The sequence below is a fragment of the Homarus americanus genome, unplaced genomic scaffold, assembly GCF_018991925.1.
Source record: "Homarus americanus isolate GMGI-L3 unplaced genomic scaffold, GMGI_Hamer_2.0 scaffold36426, whole genome shotgun sequence".
Lineage (NCBI taxonomy): Eukaryota > Metazoa > Arthropoda > Malacostraca > Decapoda > Nephropidae > Homarus > Homarus americanus.
Genome location: NW_024741106.1, coordinates 721,762 through 740,162, shown reverse-complemented (window position 1 = coordinate 740,162; position 18,401 = coordinate 721,762).

Genomic DNA, 18,401 nt, shown 5'->3' with positions numbered 1-18,401 from the left:
GGGGCCCATTAAGACTAGTAGCCAATAAGGCAAATATAGGATATTATTCACCAAGATTCCCAAATATGATGACACGAGGTACTGTATTTATACATATATATATATATATATATATATATATATATATATATATATATATATATATATATATATATATATATATATATATATATATACAGTATATATGCAAGTAAATCACTGTAGGTGCGCGTGATCCAGAAACACCTGTTGTGCTTCGCTTGATATGACTGGTGTATTAACAGTGAAATATCCTACAGTGCCTACACAATTCTTCTCACCGTAATAGTGGTAAAACGACACTAGAAAAATTATAAGAGTCTGGCAGAGATTTTTAGACCTATATGGACATTTTCATAAGTATTAGACACATAAATATACCGAGAGTCAGATATATGGTGTGTCATATATTCTAAGATCATAATTTCACAATATAATTATTCCTTGTTGTATCTATATCGTTATATATCTTGTTCTGTTCACAGTAGATATTGGAATGATCAGAGTAAAGATAGGAAGTGCATAATATAGCCAATTTTTACTGTAAGTAGAACAAGGTATATATAATGTAGGTATAACAAGGAATTACTATAGCGTTAATTATTAGAGGTGCACAGGGACTTCTCGATCACCGTGTATAATGAAGTCAACACCTCAAACTGTTGACTGTAAAGGAGGGGAGAGTGGCGCATCCCAAGGCTTCAGCTCCAGGCTCTACGTTGCGTAACACTGCCAATGGGAATCAAATCTGACACATATATATGCGGATACCACCCACCGAGTTCTTGTTTATGGGGAAACTAGAATCTTGTGATTGGTCTATTATCATGATGAATTTTAAAGTTGGTTCTCATTGGTTCATAACCATGACGTAAATTGCCAGGCCGAATAAGAATTTCTCATTAGTTGCGATAAACTGTACTTGAAAAAAAAAAATTACACTAGGAAAAAATCCATCACTCAGATCGTTAAAGGCGAAAATTAAAGTCATTTATAAAATGGGAATGAAAATATTAGGTAATTATTTCTGTAGAAATTATTGGCGTATTAATAAACTGATCATCTTACCTACACCATTAGGACACAGGTGGTATAATGTGCTAATTAATATGTTATTTTAGGGGTTAACCACCTATGTGTGTGGGGGATAGTTCAGGGCTTCAGAGTCGACATGATATTAATTACGGGAACGGATGGACACACACACACACACACACACACACACACACACACACACACACACATATTAATGATGCCCTCAGAGAAACTCCCGCTCGGTGGAAATATGTCGACGACTCCACCAATGGGATCAGTGTGAACAACTCGGCTCCCAACTACTCTGCCCTCCAGAATATAATGAACAGTTTCCAAAATTGGGTCACCAACAACCATGTTACTATCAACTATACCAAGACCTTGTCCCACCTCTCACCATTATTCTGGGCCCCATCACACTCCAGGTTATGGACTCCACTAAGCTCCTCGGCGTCACTGTAGATAACAAACTAAATTGGAAAGTACAAGTCGGATCAATTGTCAAATCTTCCAGTTTTCGTCTCCACCTCCTTCAGAGTTCCCTCGCCCTCCCTCCTCAGTGTTTACTCAACGTTTATATTTCCCAAGCTCACCTGTCCCTCCCCTGCCTGGTCATCCTCCCTAAACGCCCTCAACGAAAATACCTGGAAAAAGTGCAGAAAAGGGCGTGAAAGATTATTTTCTCCCCCTCCTACTCCACATATCAAGAATCGCTCAACAGCCTGACTCTCTCGGTTATCTCTGATCATCACCACGACCTCATCTGCAAATTTGGGGAGAAGCTTCTGAGCCATCCTCGACACCGTCTCCTGCTTCCACCCAAGATCCCTCGTCCGCGAATTGCTGTTCGTCATTGCAGCTGCATCCAGCCCATATGATCATCATCTCAACCATTGTAAACATTATCAACCACTCGTAGTTAACCAGAATGTTCATTTCCTGTCAATATAACTTTTGCACTGTTAATAAGCTGGAATTCCTGTTGAACGACCCTCTCTCCTCCCCTTGTTGTTATATAGTTGTATCACTTATGTTACTTGTATATTATTTGTCAATCAAGTGAAACATCCCCGTCTCTGTTGACTATATTTTTAGCCTTTTGTGCTGCCATGTTCTTTCAATAAACTGGTAATTATTATTATTTGTATTATCATTATTACACACACACACACACACACACACACACACACACACACACACACACACACACACACACACACACACACACCCACAACAAAAACAGTATCACGTGACAGTCTTGACCTTACACCTTTGTCGTAACTTAACATAATAATAACTGAGGGCAGATGTGACTCACCCACACGACGCTCCTTGTGTACATCTTGAGGATAACTGAAATAAGAAAAGACGAATGAGTTTCTTACTAATTGAATAAAGTAAATAAAATGGATGAATAAGGACCAAACCAATACATAAGTAAATGAGGAATAGAAGAGAATAGATAATGGAATAGTTTAACAAAGGGAAGAATAAAACAATTATATACGTATAAATTTCATGTAAATGGGAAAAATAAATAATATTACACAAAAATACAGAATCAATACATAAATAAAATATACTGAAGGGAAGAAAAATAATGAAATAAATACTACCATATCTGTTTACATTATTCATTCCCTTATATCCCGACATTGTAAACAACACTGCATTATTTACCACCACCACTAGTCACGGGTTATGTATTGGCGTTACCTTCAACACTCTCACCAATGTAATTAACAAACAAAAAGGCTGATAGTAGACGATATATGATGTCTACCTTAATGATATATTGTATACTAAATGATATATGAGTCAGTATTTAAGATATACAGGTGATATATCATGGTAGGGTATAATGTTTATGAATCGGTAAGAGATGATGTAGTGATGTTATACCCAGGTCGTCAGGAGGTCACTATATAAGGTAACATTTCTTGTCTTAAGATGTATTAATACCTTAGTTATGTTCTTCAGTGTAAAAAATATGGTATATTTTATTTGTTTACTGTGAAATAAACTAAATTCTTAAAAAAAATAAAAATATATTACTTACCCCCCCAAATTGCTGCTTAAACTAAAAAAGAATAATATTAAGAAATTAAAATTGTAAATAACATATTTTTTACGAATAGAAGAACTGATATGTGAACAAAGTAAATGCCACGCGTAACAAAAGGATATACCATTATAAATTTTTACTTATTATATTATTTAGAGTTTTTAATGAACATATATTTACAGCTACTATATTGTAAATCTTTCTTCTGAGAACTGAGATGTAAATATAGACTATAATGAATCTTAATATACCGTAAATGTATATACTTACACTCGCTAAACACAAAATATATAGAAAAAATAAAATATAATGATCCTATGAAACTCCTGGATTGAGTGAGAAAAAACTAATTTCAAAAGTATTAATATTTTTTTTTATAAATTTTGATCTTTAGTTGATTTTTCTGTTATATAACGCGATTTTTTTTTCATTTAATTTCTAGTTATAAAATTTATAAAGTATCAACAAACTTGCAAACATTATCTATATTTCATTCCGGTAATGAATGAATCTTCCCATAACACACGTGACTCTTGGCAACTCTCTGAACTAATATCTACAGTCTAAAACTCTAATTACATACAGTAACCACAACTACCACCCCCTTCCCCTCCTCGCAACCACAATTACCACACCCTTTCATCACAAAACCCTCTGGCACTAACTACTAACACACACACGACCACAACTACCATCATCCATGACCACAAAACGACAGCTTTAACATCAAGTACAGGTGATAGAGCCACCCACCCATTTCACTATACTTGCTATAACAAACCACACCTGTTGATACTCATTATAATCACTATAATTTTTCATCATTACCTGGAACTTCCTTATTTTCACTGCCACCACCACCACCATTACCACCATCGTCGTCATCCTCACTATCATCACTCTCACTATCTATCGTCATCTTAACCACTCACCCACCAACACTATCATTACCATCATCATAAGCACCATTACCATCATCAACACCAACACCATCACCACTACCATCACCACCATCGCCACAGTCATAACCCCGTCCTATAGGGTGGTGGCGGATGACCAAGGCTAATATGTACCATTATATGTACAGGTGTTGACCAGAGGGAGGAAACTACAGGTGTGTGAGGTGCTCGAGGCGTAAGTATACTCCTCCCCTTTGCCTCACCTCCACTCCACTCCCCCTCCCCTTTGCCTCACCTCCACTCCCCCTTCCCTCTGCCTCACCTCCTTCTGCCTCACCTCCACCCCACCCTCCTACTCTGCCTCACCTCCACCCCACCCTCCTACTCTCCCTCACCTCCCACCCCCTGACCTATCATATACAGTATGTAGTCTTGTTACTCCTGTTCCACAATAAGATCATCATCATCATCATCATCATCATTCTGAATATTTGAAATTACTTTACCATTAATTTTCATTCCTTCATCCCAATACCTACAACTCTCAATGGCAATTTTGGATACTATTTGTTAAACAGTATTGGAGGTCACACACAACCTAACCTAACCTAATCTTACTCCGTCTCATTTTAAACCAACAAAAAAAAAGGTCCATTAATTACAAACACTTTATTTGTTTATTTATTTTTTTAGAATTTTGCTTTTAATGCTTAATTCTTTACCTAGATAGCTAAAAGTTGAATATATTTTACACTACACATACATAACGTCATACTTCTCTTCATAATAATATTTTAACGAATGAATGTTTCCACTGCTTACGTCATCCAAACAGACAGACAGACAGACAGACAGAAACCTTCACTCTTTAACACGAAATTTCTCCCCACCTTTTCACCTCAGTTGATCACACTTTCTTTCTCATTTACATATGCAACAAGATTTGCATAGAGAAATTAACTGCGTGCAATGTTCTTCCTCAACCCGCCAGCTTCACAGTGAGCTAACCAGATGTGTGTGTGTGTGTGTGTGTGTGTGTGTGTGTGAGAGAGAGACAGAGAGAGAGAGAGAGAGAGATAAGAGAAGACGTAACAATTAATTTTTTATCCCCAGCAACTTTACGGAGGAGGAACTGTACTGTTTTGCCAGGATGATTGAGACGATGGTGAACGGGATTAAGTCTCTTGCCTCAGTAATTACGTGTCAATTGGCTTTCAATCACAGCCGCGGTCGAGTAATCTGTGCAGTGGATCGTCCCTATTTAGCCAATTCATCACGGGTCAATTGCATTACGAAATAGGGTGAGGTAATAGGGGAAAATTGGCAGCGGAATGGAGTTACTGTAGGGGTTCTTCAGGTTGGTTTCTGGTGCCGTGTTTATTTCTCAGCCGCGAGAGAGATATCGTCATTATTTCTCAGCCACAGGAGAGATATCGTCATTATTTCTCAGCAACAGGAGATGTATCGTCATTATTTCTCAGCCACGGGAGAGATATCGTCATTATTTCTCAGCCACGGGAGAGATATCGTCATTATTTTTCAGCAACAGGAGATGTATCGTCATTATTTCTCAGCCACGGGAGAGATATCGTCATTATTTCTCAGCCACGGGAGAGATATTGTCATTATTTCTCAGCCACAGGAGATATATCGTCATTATTTCTCAGCCACGGGAGAGATATCGTTATTATTTCTTAGCCACAGGAGAGACATTGCCATTATTTCTCAGCCACGGGAGAGATATCGTTATTATTTCTTAGCCACAGGAGAGACATTGCCATTATTTCTCAGCCACGGGAGAGATATTGTCATTATTTCACAGCAACAGAAGAGATACCGTCATTATTTCACAGCCACAGGAAAGATGTCATCATTATTTATCAGCCAGAGATGTCATCATATTTATCAGCAACAGGACCGAGATATCATCATCGTCACCACCACCACAGCCACAGAACTAAGGCATCATCATCACACAATCATAGCATCAAGACATCATCATCACCATCACCACAACACCAAGGCCTAGTCACCAATGTGTGGCTGAACAACTCCCACATTGCACACGCTATAGACAGACTCATCTCAATTAGTGGTGATGCTGGCAGGGTGTACAGTAGAGGGGGCCCCAGGTGTTCCATATCCACTGTGCAATTTAACTTTTTTATCAGTCTTTCATGAGCAGCTGTTATATTTCAGTTAGTTTCTCGCTTCAGGTGGAGGGCCAGAAGGTAGTGAATGATCATCCCCCTAGGCCACCCGCACCTCCCTACCAAACTTCAGCTCTATCCCATCTAAAATGACCATGTCTACTCCCTTAAAATCACCTATTAACTAATACTAATCCCCGTAAATCAAACACAAGCAATACTCGACCTTATAACCCTCCTACACATCCGAAAGATAAATTACGTTTTTCTTCACTCATAACAGGAATAGACAAGACAGTTCATCTTACTCAAACAACCAGAAAAAACACGAGATAGATCACCCTTCAAAAAAACAAAAACAAAAAACAAACACGAACTGACTGACAGGTGAGCTAAAAACAATATCCTCCAAGTCACCTGTACGGTAATTAGGTTTTTCGTTCCCACTCCCTTAATTAACGAGTTCAGGGTTGTTAACTTAATGAGGTAATAGCCGTCAGCCTCACCCACACCGTTAAAGACTGTGCCATACATTCTTGTGGCGTGAACCTCCGACACTGTCTGTTTATCATCCCCTTCCATGCCCCCATCCCCCTTCCCCACCCTCCTTCCCCTTCCCCACCCTCCTTCCTCTTCTTCCTTACCCTCCCTCCACCTCCTTTCCCACTCTTCCACGCCCTCCTCTCACTTTTTGCCTGGGGTTGATCAGGGAAGACAGGAACCTCAAGAAGGCGAGGAGCAGATGACGGGGAAGAGTGGCGCAAGACGAGTGTAGAAGTCATCTTACAAATGCTGGACCACACACACACACACACACACACACACACACACACACACACACACATATTTCAGACGTGTTACTTGTGCAGTTATAGATTATTATGTATTCTGCCTTAAGAGACACACGTACTTCAGGAGTCCAGACGGAAGTTCACGTCGACACTTGGGCGACAAGGAAAGACAGTTACTGCAGCCATAAGCAAAGGTTAATACCACCATTAGCTTCCACAGTTAACTTCTTGTATATATCTCAAGTCAAGATTAGAATTTCAATATTAGATCACTTTTGGAACTCGAACTGAGCTGTATAGGTGTGAGGGAGTGGAATTCTGATGTACCTGTTAATTGATCTTTATATACATTCCTTATAAAAAAATACATATAACACAAACCGTATATTTACCTAGGGGAAAGTAAAGTTAGTATATATTATCAACTTCCTACAGGTAAATCAGGTGAGGTAATTAGTGGGTTAGTAAAGCAGCAGGAAGAGACCAAAAGGCTAAGAGGCACTAACAGTACTGCTTATATTCCGGCGTTGTGTGTGTTTGAGTTTAACCAATGCATAATGTACAGTTTGCAAGTGACCCCCACACGACATGACTAGGTAAATATGATCACCTGACATGGCTGAATCAACAAGATCACCCGAAATGAATAAAAATAACAAATTCAACTAACATGACTAAGTAAACAAGATCACATGACTCAATAAAACAAAATCACATGGCATGATCCAATAGACAAGCTCACCGGACATAACTAAAGAACACAGGACATGCCGGAGTGTACTGTACATGTCAATGAGATAGATTAGGAATGTTAACGGGGTAATTCCATGCAGCTGATTAGTAGGACCTCGCAACCCCCAGATTCCCCCCCACACACACACCCCCATATCCCCGGCACACACCCCAGATCCCCCCACACACACACCCCCACATACACACCCCAGATCCCCCCCACACACACACACCCCATATCCCCGGCATCCCCCCCACACACACACCCCCATCCCCGGCACACACCCCCAGATCCCCCCCCACACACACACCCCCATATCCCTGCACACCCCCCCAGATCCCCCCACACACACACACCCCATATCCCCAGATCCTACACACACAGGCACACACCCCAGATCCCCCCACACACACACCCCCATATCCCCGGCACACACCCCCAGATCCCCCCCACACACACACCCCATCCCATATCCCCCCACACACACCCCCATATCCCCGGCACACACCCCCAGATCCCCCCACACACACACACCCCATATCCCCGGCACACACCCCAGATCCCCACACACACATATCACACACACCCCCAGATCCCACACACACACCCCCAGACACACCCCAGATCCCCCTCCCACACACACACCCCCAGATCCCCCCCCCACACACACACACCATATCCCAGGCACACACACCCATATCCCCACACACACACACCCACACCCCCCCACACACCCCAGATCCCACACACACCCCCAGATCCCCCACACACCCCCAGATCCCCACACACACCCCCAGATCCCCACACACCCCACATCCCCCACACACACCCCATCCCCATCCCCACACACACCCCAGATCCCCCACACACACCCCCAGATCCCCCACACACCCCCCAGATCCCCCCCACACACCCCCAGATCCCCACACACACCCCCCACATCCCCACACACACCCCCACATCCCCACACACACCCCCAGATTCCCCCCACACACGCTCACCCTATATCCACATCTACATACTCTTCTTTGTGCACTTTTCTATTTATTTAATTATACATTGATACAAATCCATACAGTTACCCATACATCCTCCCTCAATATGCATACTAAGTATACTGAACACTGTAAGTCCTTATAACCTTAACACTGAAACCAGGTAAGGTTGTTAATTGAACCTCAGAGTTAACATGCAACAATGAAACTAAAATAATAGTTTGTCTCTGAATGTAAATAGTGGTGTTAAGTTGTAGACATAGGAAACAAGTGTCCTGAGAGAGAGAGAGAGAGAGAGAGAGAGAGAGAGAGAGAACATTCATTTAGTTACCAAACAACAAGCTTTTTACAACTCAATGTGTCATGAAGTGTCTTGGGGTATTGATATTCCCCCCTTGAGTGTAAATGAACACGTATTACACTAAAGAATCGGCGTATCCAATCGAACAGTATACGTGGTGCGTCTCAAACACACTCAATGGGTCTAAAAGAGTCTTAAGGGCGTCTGCAACTGTCTAAAGGCTCCCAACACACTCTCAGTGCACCTAAAACACATTAAATGACTCTAAAACACTTGGTATGATTTCTACAGTAAAAACAGATGAATTATAACCTGAAAAACAACATGAACAAAACTAGAATTTCGTGTGTTGCAATTAAAACATATATATATATTGCAACAATGAGAACACGCATTGCATCACAGAGCAGAGTTATTGCAAGTAACATGACACACCTGAAAGCCAAAAGTGACATATATAGAACAAGACTCGAGCTGGGTTTAAATATTGTAATACCAAGTTAGGAGTCTCTCTCTCTCTCTCTCTCTCTCTTGCCTGATTAGTGAGTTATAATTCTGTTACTTACATCATCTAGGTCACTAGCCAGATAAAAAGACCTCATTCTAACCTAACCCTCATCGACCATTGACCTAACTCACCCCTAACCTAACCCACCCTTAACCTAACCTAACCCACCCTTAACCTAACCTAACCCACCCTTAACCTAACCTAACCCACCCTTAGCCTAACCTAACCTACCCTTAACCTAACCCAACCCACCGTCAACCTAACCTAACTTACCCCTAAAAATAAAATAACCCATTCCCAACAAACCTAATCTGCCCAACCCTTAACTTAACCTGAACTACCCTAACATAATCTAACCTAATGTAAACTACCATTACTTTAACTTAATTTAACTTAACGCACTCTTAATCTAACCTAACCTAAGCTTAACTTAACCCACTCTTAACCTAACATAACCAAGCTTACGATGTTTATCTACGCTATATATTAAAGGTCAGGTCACTCAAGGTAAAGAAAGCGACAAATATAACTCACTCACGCAGGGAAGTATAAGTAGGTGTATCTATTAACTGGCGACCAACCACACAATGTACAGTCTGTCATGTGGTAGATTTTATTTCCTCGACTGTGTTTAGTTAGCCATGTGTATCCCTTTCTGACCTGTCTGATCTATGTTTTTTCCAGAGAGGGAATTTTGTTGTTTTCAAGGGAGGTTTAAAATAGCTAATTCCGACAGAACAATAATGGACGATTATTCTATCATAGAATTGAAGATCTTTATTAAAAAAAATGATTAATATAACAAATAATATACCCTGATATATGTTTCAGTGTATATAGCGCGTCTCTAGCACAGGTAAAATATAATACCTCGATTACTTTGACAGAAAACCTGTGTGGAAATGCATGTCTTCCTCTCTCTCTCTCTCTCTCTCTCTTTCTGTCGGGGTTAAAATTGCCATTCACAACACAGAGGAAGCGACCCTGATCGGCAGTGTGTGGTGCTCTTGATTGGGTAATCTCCGCTCCATGATGCGGTAGACACCAGCTGAATGGAAAATCATCCTGGGTAGATATGCAAGGAGCCAACCGGGAATAGTTTACATGGGCGACACGTATTTGGGGCGCCGGGTGTGTTGTGAGCCTCATGAGAGATGCCCCAGAGAGCCGTGGATTGGCCCGAGTGTGGGACTTTTAGACCGCATTGGCATCACGGAGCAGTAGAGTGGAGGATGAGAACGAGGTGGGTGGTGAGATAGATTGTTTATGAGTTTTAAATGAGTCTTTGTGTTAAAAGTAAACTGATTGATACTCTACACACACACGTTTCTATCAGTACAATAATCCGCAACAATATACTGTACCCACACAACGTCACATCTACCCATATAACATCACACCACAACACCACACCATACCCACACCAGGTACAAACAAATACATCAGGCCTACAGAAGTCAGTATCAACTTTCTCAATGGCTGATGACAAAAGCAAAGATGATTTACCATTGTTATCATTTAATGGTCCAATTCCAGCCAGATACAGATAAACAGATGATTACATTAAGTATTATCAACCTGTGTATTAACTTGCGTCCAGATATACATTTAAACTATACACAGGGAGTCTACGAGTACATTGTCAAGTGTTGTGAATATATTCTAGCAAGTATAATGTCACATGAATGAATGGAAAAAACATCTACTAATTTATATGTTTTTTCTTTAGTGTACAAACTTATCTTAAAGGTTTTAGACATTGAAGCATTTTGATGCCTAACAATACTGTAATTCGTAATACTTTTGAAGGCACCAATGGGGTCAATATCCGGCACACCTAGTTGACCATCATATTTGTACTGGAACGTGTGTGTGTGTGTGTGTGTGTGTGTGTGTGTGTGTGTGTGTGTGTGCGTGTGTGTGTGTGTCAAACAGAAAATGTTCAACTCTAAACCCCTGATCTGATGCTATTAACGAATCCGTACTCCACGTTACCCAACATCGTCTTTGGCGGTCAGTCATCATAAAGGCGCGCGCACACACACACACACACACACACACACACAGGCCGCTAACAAGGATGCCTCGCTATTAAGGATGTAATAGGTGGGGACAAATGACACATTATTACTTTATGATGAATCTGGTCCTCACCACCATCAATCACCCGTCCATTGATGGATAAAACACACACACACACACACACTGTATACATTTGATCTACTTATGGTTAGCAAACACATTAGCTGTGAGAGGGTGGGCCGTGGTCGCCAACCCTAAGATAAGTGATTTGTACCTTGATTGTGATGAATTGACTGACTTCCTTCTCTATTATGTTTACATTCCCCGCCTCCCTCCTTCATTATTCTGACTCCATTCTCCTTCTTGTGAATCTTTCATCTTTGGTTGTCATCTCCCTCCCTCTCGCTACCTTACGTCTCTCCCTTGCATTATCTCCCTTTTCCTCTCTCTAACTACTTCCTCGTTCCTTCATTTTCCCCTTTTCTGGCTTTTTCATCCTCCCCCTTGTCTCTTCATTCCTCTCTAGTTTGTCTCTACCCTCTGTTTATCCCTCCCCTGCATCTATCCTCCTTCTTACTCCTTTGCCTTTGTTTCTTCCCACCTTTTCTCTTCCCTTCCCTTTCCTCCCCCGTTTTCCTCTCTTTTTCCTTCCCTACCCTTCCTCCCCTTCCTTCCTCTCCTTCCCTCTCCCCATATTCGCTCCTCTTTCCTTCCCTTCCCACCCTTCCTTCCTCAACCCTCCCTATTACTCGCATCCCTTCCCTCACCATCCCTGTATCCCCCCCCACCCGTCAGAGGTTCCCCACAGGTAAGGTAAGTTTAAACTCATGATACCAATGGAACAATCTGCGGTCGACATTCACACCTGTTCTCCAGGCTCCAGTCTCACCTCCTTCCTCCTACTCCTCCTCTTCTTCTTCCTCTTCCTCCTCCTACTGTTCTTCCTCCTCCTTCTTTTAGCCCTCTTCTTTCCGATCCTTTTCCTATTTCTGAGTAGGAGGATGATGATTAGGAGGAGGAAAGAGAGAAGGAGAAGAAGGGAAAGAAGGAGGAATAGAAAGAGGAGAAGGAGAATTAGGAGGAGGAGGAAGAGGAGGAGAAGGATGAGGAAACAAAAAAAAAGAGGTGTTAGAAAAGATTGAATAGGAAGGAGAGAAGAATAAACTCAAATGAAGAAAAAAATAGAAAAAAAGAAAAAAAACCTATTGAAAGAAGGAAAAAAGAAAGATATGGTGAGAATTGACAATAAAGGAAAGAAGAAAAATAAAGAGAGAAAAAAAAGACAGGAAAATAACCAAGTAAGAAAAAGGAATGAAGAAAGATAAATAACAGAGAGAGAGAGAGAGAGAGAGAGAGAGAGAGAGAGAGAGAGAGAGAGAGAGAGAGAGACATTTATACACAGGTGGAGGACGCAGCTACCGTGTCGGACTGGTTCTGTGTTGAGACTACTACTTAGACAGCATTGAAATCACCATGCAGCCAGTCTCTCTCTCTCTTTCTCTCTCTCTTTCAGTCTATTTCTCTTTAATATTTCCCTCTCTTTCATTCTACTATTTTATTTTCGATTTCTCATTATCATGGTCATTCTCTTCCTACTTTTCATTCATCGAGTTTTCCCTCTCTCTATTTCTCCTTATTAATCATTCTCTCTCTATTTCTCTCTCCAATTGTTTCTTTCTTTCTTTTCTCTTTCCTTATTTATCTGTCTCTATTTTTCTTTCTTTGTCTCTCTCTTCCTCTACCCCCCGTAAGCATTATAATTCACCCTGCCATCTTGAATAATCTGCACCCCGACACACTAGTTAACTTCAGAGGCACGCATCTTGCTTGGTTACGCTACAGTAATCATCATCATCATCCTAGGCCACTCTAATCATCATAATTATCATCTTATATAGCTCTAATCATCATAATTATCATCTTATACAGCTCTAATCACAATCATTCTAGGCCACTCTAATCATCATAATTATCATCTTAAATAGCTCTAATCACAATCATTATCATTCTAGGCCACTCTAATCATCATAATTATCATCTTATATAGCTCTAATGACAATCATTATCATCCTAGGCCACTCTAATCATCATAATTATCATATTATATAGCTCTAATCATCATAATTATCATCCTAGGCCACTCTAATCATCATAATTATCATCTTATATAGCTCTAATCACCATTATCAACCTCCCACACCACTACTATAGTAGGCAGTTATCAAACAGGCAGGTACTACTCCTGGGAAGATATTTAAAGCATAATGTAGGTTAGGTTAGGTTAGGTTAGGCTAAGTTAGATTAAGTAAGGTTAGGTAAGGTTTGGTTAGATTAGATTAAGTGAGGTTCGATTAGGTTAAGTTAGGTTAGATTAAGTGAGGTTCGATTAGGTTAGCTTAGGTTATGCTAAAAACTGTATCATGCGCTTGTGAGACCTCACATGGATTATGCAGTTCAGTTTTGGTCACCGTACTACAGAATGGATATAGAATCCCTAGAAAGCACACAGAGGAGGATGACAAGACTTATCTCGGACATTAGGAACCTTGAGTATAGAGACAGATTATAGCATCTGAATTTGTTTTCCATCGAGAGACGCAGAGTGAGGGGCGATACGATCGAGGTGCATAAATAGAAGTCAGGGTTAAACACAGGTGATATAATAAAGGTACTCAAGCTATCCAACCAGGAGTGAACTCTTAGGATTGATTTTAAATTATACAAATTTAGATTTAAGCGCGAGATAGGTAAACACTGGTTTGTAAATAGAGTAGTGGATGAGTGGAACAATTTACCAAACATCATCATTAAGACAGCTTCAAATATAGGTTGGGTGGATATATGAGCGAAAGGTGTTGTGTGTAAATGGGGTTGCCTAGTATGAGTCAATAGGCCCGCTGCAGTTTCCTCCATTCACATCTTATGTTCTTATGTTATATTAGGTTAGGTTAGGTTAATCTTAAAGTGAAATACCCTCATTGCCAAGCTTCAGGTGTTCCCAGAATCTTGTAAGGTATCGCCCAATACACAGATAAGAAAGTACAGTATAAACAAGTCACGTCCACCATGCACACCTTCTGTAACTTCCTCCCATTACTGGTTATTAAAGAACTCACGCACGGAGCCCCGATATCCTCACCCCGATAACCGGTTTGGCTTCTACTTCTAAAAATTCCGGTCGCTGATGGACTTTATTTACGGCATCCGGTTACCGATGTTTGGCGTCTGGTTACCGGTTAACGTTTCGTATACAGAGTCGATGACGTGGCGGATACTCGTGTAATAACCATCATTAATATTATTATTACTGTCATCATTATTATATCCTTAACCTTTAATACTGTCATAACCATTGTCCCCATTATTGTCATTATCAATATTAACATTATATTCTAGAAATTATCATTACGAAAGTCATTGTTAATCATTATCGTCATTATCATAGCAACATCATAATTTTCTTTCTCTTCATTATAACCATCACTCTGGTCACCATTTCATCATCATTATCACAACCACCTCCAACACCATTCATTATAATCACCATTACCACTATGACCCTCACCACTACCATAACAACACCATCACCATTATCACCACTCCTACCTTGACCACCACTATCACCATCATCACTACTACCACGAACACCATCATCACCAAAATCACCATCGTTGTTACTACCATCATCATCATCATCACTACACATAAACATCCATCACTTTCTCCACACTATCTTAGTCAAAATTAGAGTTTGATTCTAGGTACTATTGTGAATACAGATTTTAATACAAATTACAGGTACAAAAAACAAGTAAATTACAGATTTAAGAATAAATTACAGGTACAGTGAAATATTACTTTCACTACTCATCACTTATTCATGTTCTTCATCACTTTACCCCTATTATTCATCACTCCCCTCACACTATTCATTCCTCTTCCGCCTCCCCAATTCTCCTTCCGGCCGCTAAATACAAGTCAGGATTCTCTGCTTACCCTTTGTCGTCTCATCACAGATCGAAGAAGTAGGAGAAATTGGCCAATAGTGGGTCACGAGTCAATCAATCAGCCAGCCAATTGCAGCACGCGTTCCATCACGCCTCGGGGGAAGAATTACAGTCTATATCCGAGGTCGCTGCCGCACATACAGTAATTTATCTCTCACTTTTGGATCTACCTGAAGTGCTAAGCTGTTTTACCTGTGCCAACTCCTGTCCAATGGTGATGAAGTCCAAGGGGAGAGGGGGTATCTATTGAGTCCGGGGTATTTTAGAGTCCAGGTGGGGTACCTAATCTATTGAGTCCAGAGGGATGGGGTATCTATTGAGTCCAGTGGTAGAATATTTGTCTGGCTGTGTAATTATGTCTTCCTGTTTCTCTTTCTCATTTCTACCATCTATCTCTCCCTTATTCGGTTCATTTGATCGTCTCTCTCTCTCTCTCTCTCTCTCTCTCTCTCTCTCTCTCTCTCTCTCTCTCTCTCTCTTTCTCTCTCACCGCCTAACTCCAGCACCAACAACAAACCCCCGTGTACAGTATCGCCCTTTAAGTAATTCATCACATAATCATCACGGTGGTCAGGTTGAATCAATACTGTGAAAAATGAATGATGGATCAAGCGTCTGAGGTCATCATCAATTTGTTCTGCTTTGGTTGTTTGAGATGGTGGTTCAATTTAGTCTGGTAGTTCAGCAAAATGATCACTACAGACCGGACAAAGGTGCCAAATTTTGCTGTTTTGTGCTGACCTTGGGGTGTAGGGCTACATGTTCACTACAACACTAGTACTACTCGTTTACAATGCATCATAGGTAAAAAAACATGGGTTAACACATCATGGGTTAATATAATACATCATGGGTCTTCCTCCTTTTCCACCACCACCGCGACCACCTCCACCATCACCATATCCACTACCACCGCTACCACCACCTCCACCGTGACCACCTCCACCACCACCACCGTGACCACCTCCACCACCACCACCGCGACCACCTCCACCATCACCATATCCACCACCATCGCGACCACCACCACCACCGTCACCACCTCCATCACCTGACCAGGGTACGAAGAGGTAATGGGTATTGCGAGTCTCATCTACTTTAGTTTTCATGTGCACGGGTTCGAAGGTTTGTGCCAATGTAGGAATGAACACACACACACACACACACACACACACACACACTTCCTCCTCCAAACTCCTACTCTTCCTCGAAACTCATCCTCTTCCTATTCCTACCTCTCCAAACTCTTCTTTCTCTTCCTCGAAAATCTTCCTTCTTTTCTTCCTACTCCTCTAAATTATGCCTTTCTCCTCCTCCAAACTCTTCATTTCGTTCTCCGCCTCCTGTTAATATAAGGGTAACTTGATTGGAGAGAGAGAGAGAGAGAGAGAGAGTTATGAGAGAAGACACTCATCTCTTCACGGTAAGTAAATACTTTATCACATTATTTACCTCTCACCTTCGTTCTCCCCCTCCCTCCTTTCTCTCCCTTACCCTCCCTCCATACTCTCTCTCTCCTTCCCATTTCCTTATCCCATCCCTTCCACTCCACTCTCTCTCTCTCCATCACTGCCTCATAAAATCACACACCAGCACAGATGTAATATCATATACAGATACAGTAAAACACCTACAATTATATACCTAAAATCACGGACAGGTACAGATACAGGTGTAAAAGTACAAATACAATAAAAACCCCTTCAGTTATATAGCTAAGAACAAGGACATTTACAGCTACAGGTATAAAGTTTAACCGTGGTCAGTATAAGAGCGACCAGTAGCTAGGTGAAGCCATGCCGAATCATAGTGAGTACCATAAGAATACAGATGGGGAGGTCACTTTGAGAGGTAGCGCCGAGGAGCAGCAGGGTGTGTTAAATTGAAGGAGGTAATACTAAGTGGTGGTACGGGAAGCAGGAGAGAGAGAGAGAGAGGTAGAGTAGGGATGAAGGGAAGAAAGAAGAAGGAAAGAGAGAAAATGAAGGTTGTCAACGAATCTCATCAGCTGTCTCCCCTAGGGTATGTATCATCCACACAAGAACATAAAACGACACACACACACACACACACACACACACACACACACACACACACACACACACACACACCACATCCATCACAGACCACAGGTAAAATGTGACAAGTAATATTCATACTACTTGTTACCTGTCATCGTCTAGCATCACCTGGTTACTTAAGTTATCCTATCACTCTCTCTCTCTCCTCTTCTTCCACCTTTCTGCCTCCTCCATCACACTACCCTTCTCCTTCACACGACCTCTCTCTCCCTCACACTACCACTCTCCCTCACACTACCTCTCCCTCACACCCACCTCTCTCCCTCTCACCATCTCTCTCCCTCACACCACTTTTCTCCCTCTCACCATCTCTCTCCCTCACACCACTTTTCTCCCTCTTACCATCTCTCTCCCTCACACTACCTCTCCCCCTCTCACCACCTCTCTCTCCTCCTCACCACCTCTCTCTCCCTCTCCTCACCTCCTCACCACCTCTCTCCCTCACACCACCTCCCTCCTCACCACCTCTTTCCTCATGCCAGCTCAAAGATTTATTCTACTCATATCCTTCCCCTTCTCATCCCTACACCCCCCAGGTATAATCACCTCCCCCTCCCCCCCCCTCCCCCCCTCACTCCCTCCCACAATAACATCCGCTGATAAAGGCTCTCGTCCGGTACCGTTTGCTTGGTGTTCCCTGGAAACAATCACATGGAGAGCTACCGTCTACTGGCGAACGGCACAACCAACACATAACACACACACAGCCCAGCGACCACCTCTACTCTCTGAGACACTAAGGTCCAATGTGATACTCCCTTAAGACTCATGGGATACGACCCCTCATCCCCGGGAG